Raw genomic sequence first — 5,637 nt, forward strand, 5'->3', positions numbered from 1 at the left:
TGAAGGGCTCAAAAGAGAAGCTTGCGGTGAGCGAGAAAGATAAGTGTGGGGTGTACGCCAAAAAGACTGAGAAGAAACTATCTGGACGGATGTGTGCATTAGTTCGGGCGCAAGGAATGGAGCCCGACTTCGACTCAGACCCCGACTAGACGTTTAGGAAAGTTTCTTTTACCTTATACTTTTTAATTGTGTATCATGGGGACATGCCACAACTTTAAGTGTGGATGGGGTATATTTGTATGTATTTATATTAGTTTTCTTCTTGTTAGTTGTAGTAGTTAGAGATAGAAAATAATTGGAAACTAACATAAAAATTGAAAATTTTCAATTTTTCCCTACGATGGATATCATTCGACGGGTTTCTTGAGGGATTAAAGTCGAAAGAAAAAGACAAAAAGCTTTTCAATTTGTGTCGCGGTTCTTTTTCAAGGGTTTTGTTTGAACCGGGTGTAGTTAGTTTTTATTTTTGTTAGAAGTAGGAAACCTTGTGCTATGATTTGAATGGAAGGACATATCTCTTGACTCTATTATACCTTGATAATAGTAAGTGCTTTAGTTGTGACTCTTAGGCTTAGTTTTTGACTCTTGTATAAGTACCTTAAAGTGTATGATCTTAACTTTGCTTAACTGCTTTGACTAGAGTGTCTTGATGATTCTGATCTTGAGTGAGTTATGTGCCATGTGTGTGTGAGGTTTTGTGTTATTCGGTGAATTATATTTGATGTCTAGAACTTGCCCCGTATGTTTTCAAAGCGAAATAGTAGTTTTACTCAGTCTTGGAAGTGATATAGGTGTTTCGTTGTTGAGCCAGTTATATGCTTTTACACACCTATTTTTCATGTATCTTAGTTAACCCTTTTGAGCATGTAATATTGTTTATTTGGCAACCACATTACAAGCCTTACCCATTTGTTTGAATTGACCATCTATTTGAACCTTTTACCTCTCGTGAGCACTTGAATTTGGAATGAACATTGTGAAAGTTGAAGTGTGGGGTGGTTGGTTTGGCTTTTGAGTGGAGCTAAGGAAATAAGGAGAAAGGTGCACTGTATTGAAAAAGTAAGAGCCACTTGAATAGAAAAAGAAAATAAAAAATGTTGTATTGTTGTGCAAAATATTGTTTGATAGTGGTTTCTCTTGATGTAATTGTGCTTAAAGAAGTAGGGAGTTAATGTATATTGATGTGAAGGTGGAGTTTTGATTTGATATAAGTGTGGGGTTTTGAACAATGAAATATATGTATTAAAGTGCTTAGGGAGGTGTAGTCACTATTATATCTAAATGTATCCTACCCATCCCACAACCTACATTATAACCAGTTAAAGTCCTACTTGATCCTTGACTGAATGAGCTCAATTAGTAGAGTAGTACAGTACGGGCAAGCCTATGGTACGTCTTTTGTGGCATATGAATGGTGTTTCTGAGAGTGAGAGAATTCTTTCTATCTTGGGTTCCTAATTGTTCTTAATTTCTATTGTGTGTGGAACTACTCTCTATTGTTGTATGAGGGCACTTGATTCACGAAGGAAAGGTAATGCTTGACCTCCGTGTTAGAGTAAGTGAGCGGGTTATAAATTATGGGTGGTGTTTTTGAGTCAAAGTTTGAAGCTAAGATGTTATAGTATTGTACTTAATATATTTTAAATATTCTTGGTGTGATGAGTTATGAGAGTTGTTGAAAAAAGGTCGTGTCTATATGAAGTGTAGTTTGATTGCTCGAGGACAAGCAATGGTTTAAGTTTAAGGTATGGATTGCAGGTTATAGTTATGTATTTTAGTCACTTATTGCGCTCTAATTCACTGCACTTTACATGTTTTGAGATTTAACTGGTAGTGTTTTAAGCCTTGTATGGGTGATTCCGAGTTATTTAGATGTTATGGAATGAATTCGAGTGATTTGGAGCTTTGAAGTTTGAGTAAAATCCTAAGGGATTAATCCGGGATCGTGTTCGGGGGTCGAGGACAAAGTTTGGACGTCAAAAATCAAAGTTTGATCCGTACTATGAGAAAATTACACTATCGCCCCGTGCCATGCATCGTGGGGCGTGGGGCGCTAGTGCAAAATTCTTGCAAAGTGAAAAAATCAGCTCTCTGTATTTCCCCACTAATTCCCCGCATGGCGCATCGCCCCATGCGGCACGTCTGTGCAATATTTACAGAGTTATTTTCCTATTTCAGCTAGGAAAAGGTGATTTCGTCTGGACCCGACCATACTTGGTATAAATACATAGAAAACGTTATTTGATGGACTTTTGACACATATTCGACCTAAGGAGGCTAAGGAGACACGAGCACAAGGATTTCATCATTCCTTCCTCACTCAAGACCCGAGTTTGGATTGAATTTATGCTTTCCACTACTTTAACTTTATTTGTGATGAATTTCTCTATATCTATGTAGTAGTTCCCTTTTAGGGTTTGATGGATTTGGTGTTTTGATGATTGTTTGTGGATTATAACTCTAGTTTTATGTATTGAAGCGTTTTAGGATATCTTTGCATTATATTGCTGGTTGAGTTCATTAATTCTTCTTAGTAATCGAAAGAGGCTAGTTGAATTATAGATTAAACCTAGTTAGAAGAATAATCGAAAGAGCTTTTCTAAAGACCAATCCACTACGCATTTTTCCATATCTTCACGTGCTTAAATTGGTTCATCTTGTGAGGTTAAGACTTAATCGAGAGAGGAGTTTTTGCTGAACGTTTGAACTAATAATTGAGTAAGTCTTATAATGGTCAATTTAAACAAATGGGTAAGTATTATAATGTGGTTGCCAAGGAAACAGAATTACAGGCTCAAAGGGGTTAACTAAGATATATAACAATTAGGTGGGTAAAAGCATATAACTGGCTCAACAAAGAAATGTCTATATCACTTCCAAGACTGAATACAACTACTATTTCGCTTTGCAAACACACGGGGCAAGTTCTAGACATCAAATGCACTGAACATAATAAAATAAAACCTCGAACACACGTGGCACACAACTCACTTGGGATTGGACTGTCACGACACTCTAGTCAAAGCAGTTAAGCAAAGTTAAGATCAAACAATTTAAGGTACTTACACAAGAGTCAAAAACTGAGCCTAAGAGTCACAACTAAAACACTCAATATTCTCAATGTATAATAATGTTAAGAGACATTGTATTCAATTCAAATTATAGCACAAGGTTTTATACTCCTAACAAAAATAAAAACTAACTACACCCGGTTCAAACAAAATCCTTGGAAAAGAACCGTGACACAAAGAGAAACCAAGAGGGAATTAATACACTACCTACAAAAGAAAATCTTTTTGTCTTTTTTTCCTTCAACTTTAATCCCTAAAGAAACCCATCGAGTGATATTCATCGTTAGAAAAAATCGAATTCTTTTTCAATTTTCTATGGTTTTTTCCAATTGTTTTTACCTTTAACTACTACAACTACCAAACAGAAAACTAAAACTAATATACATACATACATACATACATACAAGTATCCCCTACCCTACATTTTAAGTTATGGCATGTCCCCATGAAATACAATTAAAAAGCATAAGGCAAAGGAAACATCCCCGAATATCTAGTCGGGGTCTGAGTCGAAATTAGGCTCCATTCCTCGCCTTCGAACTAATGCACACATCCAGGAAGACAACTTCTTCTCAGCCTTCTTGGGGTACACCGTACACTTATCTTTCTCACTCAATGTAGCCTTCTCTTTCGAGCCCTTCACTTTCCACTCAACACTCGCAACTAGTTTTTTCTTTTGCACCCTCTTTTCTACATTCATATCAAAAGTGATCATTTCCTCACCTACTCTAAGCATGAGTTTCCTCTTGTGTATATCCAATATTGATCTACCCGTTGCTAAGAATGGTGTTCCTAGGATGAGGGTGACCTCCTTGTTCTCCTCCACTTTCACCACTATAAAGTCTATATGAAATACGAACTTATCCACCCGAACTAACATATCTTCCACTATCCCCTCGGGTATCAAAGTCGTTTGGTCTGCCAGCTGCAAAGATATTGGCACCAACCTTATCTCTTCAATCTCTTTCTCTAGTCTCCTGTAATTAGACAAAGGCATTAGATTAATTGAGGCGCCAGAATCATATAAAGACTTATCAAAATTAATAGTGCCTAAAGAGCAAGGTATAGTAAAAATCCACGCATCTCCACACTTTTGTGGGAGTTTGTTTTGCAATATCGCATTGCAATTCTCTTTGAGTTTCACCACCAAGGTCTCCTTTATTTTTCTCTTCTTTGTCAGGATCTCCTTCAAGAATTTGGCATTGGCAAGCATTTATGAGAGAATTTACATGAACCTGTTTCAGTAAAACCAGAAATCTCCCAAACTGCTTGTCCAGCTTTTCTCTACATCGCTTTTGAGGAAGAGGTAAAGCAGGCATATACTTGCTCTCTTCAGGTTCCTCCCTTCTCAAAGTTTCTTCCTTATTTTTCTTCTCAGTTTTCATCAGGCCCTTCTTCTTTTTATCAACATCATTTTTCAGTTGCTTCCCACTTTCTTTTTCAAGTATCACATCATCCTGGATCCGGGTGGGATCTTTCAACACTCGCCCACTTCTCATGGTCACAGCATTCACCATTTCTTTGGAATTCTTTTCTGTATCAGCGGGGAGAGTACCTGGAACTCTCTCAGATAATATTGTTGCAATCTGTCCCACTTGTCTCTCCATGTTTCGCAAACCAATGCCAAATATTTTGATAGCTGCTCTATGAGCGTCCAGCCTCTCATCTGTCTTGATAATAAAAGACTTCATTAGATCCTCTAGACCCGGTTGAATGGGCTGTTGAGGCTGAAATTGCTGCCTCTACTAATTTTGGTATGCTAGAGCTCCTTGTCCCTGCGGTTTAGAGTTATTTTGCTGCAAAGCATTAGCAGTACCTCCAGGTGAATCCATGAAAAAATGGGGAGCCTCTGACCCATTGCATTGATATTGTAATTTCCCATAACACTTATTTCCTCAGTTGAGGATTGACACTTATGAGTAGGGTATCCTCTTCCACATCTATCACACACTGCATGAGGCTCACTTTGTATCGAGGCTAAGGTCAGCTTCCTTATCTCTTTGGCCATAGCATCAAGATGTACCTGCACAGATTTGTTAGCATCAACCTGGTGAACACCAGTTGATCTTCTTCTTTCTGTACTCTTAAAGTGCCATTGATTAGTATCTTCAGATAACTCATCAAGAATTGTAACTATCTCTTCAGGAGTCTTCTTCATCAACGGGCCTCCAGTTGCATTGCTCAATGTTCTACATGAGGCTGGTGTCAACCCATCCCAAAAGTCCTGGAGTTGCATCTAGAATTGAATTCGCTATGTTGACACTTTTGAACAATCTCCTTAAACCTCTCCCATGCTTCAAAAAATGTTTCAGTATAATTCTAGGTAAAGTTATGGATTTCTCTTCTAAACTTGCCCATTTTAGCTGAGGAGAAATATTTATCAAGGAATTTTCTGGTCATCTCCTCTCATGTTCTAATCGAACCCGTGGGCAGGCTACGAAGCCACTGCTTTGCATCAGCTTTAAGAGAAAAGGGGAATGTCCTTAAGTATACTTCATCTTGTGACACACCATTGTATTGAAAGGTGTTCATAATCTCCTCGAAGTTCATTAAATGTGTGTTTGGA

General features: G+C 37.8%; 1 non-coding gene across 1 annotated transcript; it reads left to right on the forward strand.

Moving 5' to 3' along the window:
- The first annotated feature begins 5,316 nt into the window (after positions 1 to 5,316).
- On the forward strand, positions 5,317 to 5,423 carry LOC138906849 (small nucleolar RNA R71). Its single transcript, XR_011414497.1, has one exon. It is a non-coding gene; the product is annotated as a small nucleolar RNA R71 (small nucleolar RNA).
- Positions 5,424 to 5,637: the final 214 nt, after the last annotated feature.

Source organism: Nicotiana tomentosiformis, chromosome 2 (assembly GCF_000390325.3).
Source record: "Nicotiana tomentosiformis chromosome 2, ASM39032v3, whole genome shotgun sequence".
In the NCBI taxonomy this organism is placed as follows: Eukaryota; Viridiplantae; Streptophyta; class Magnoliopsida; order Solanales; family Solanaceae; genus Nicotiana; species Nicotiana tomentosiformis.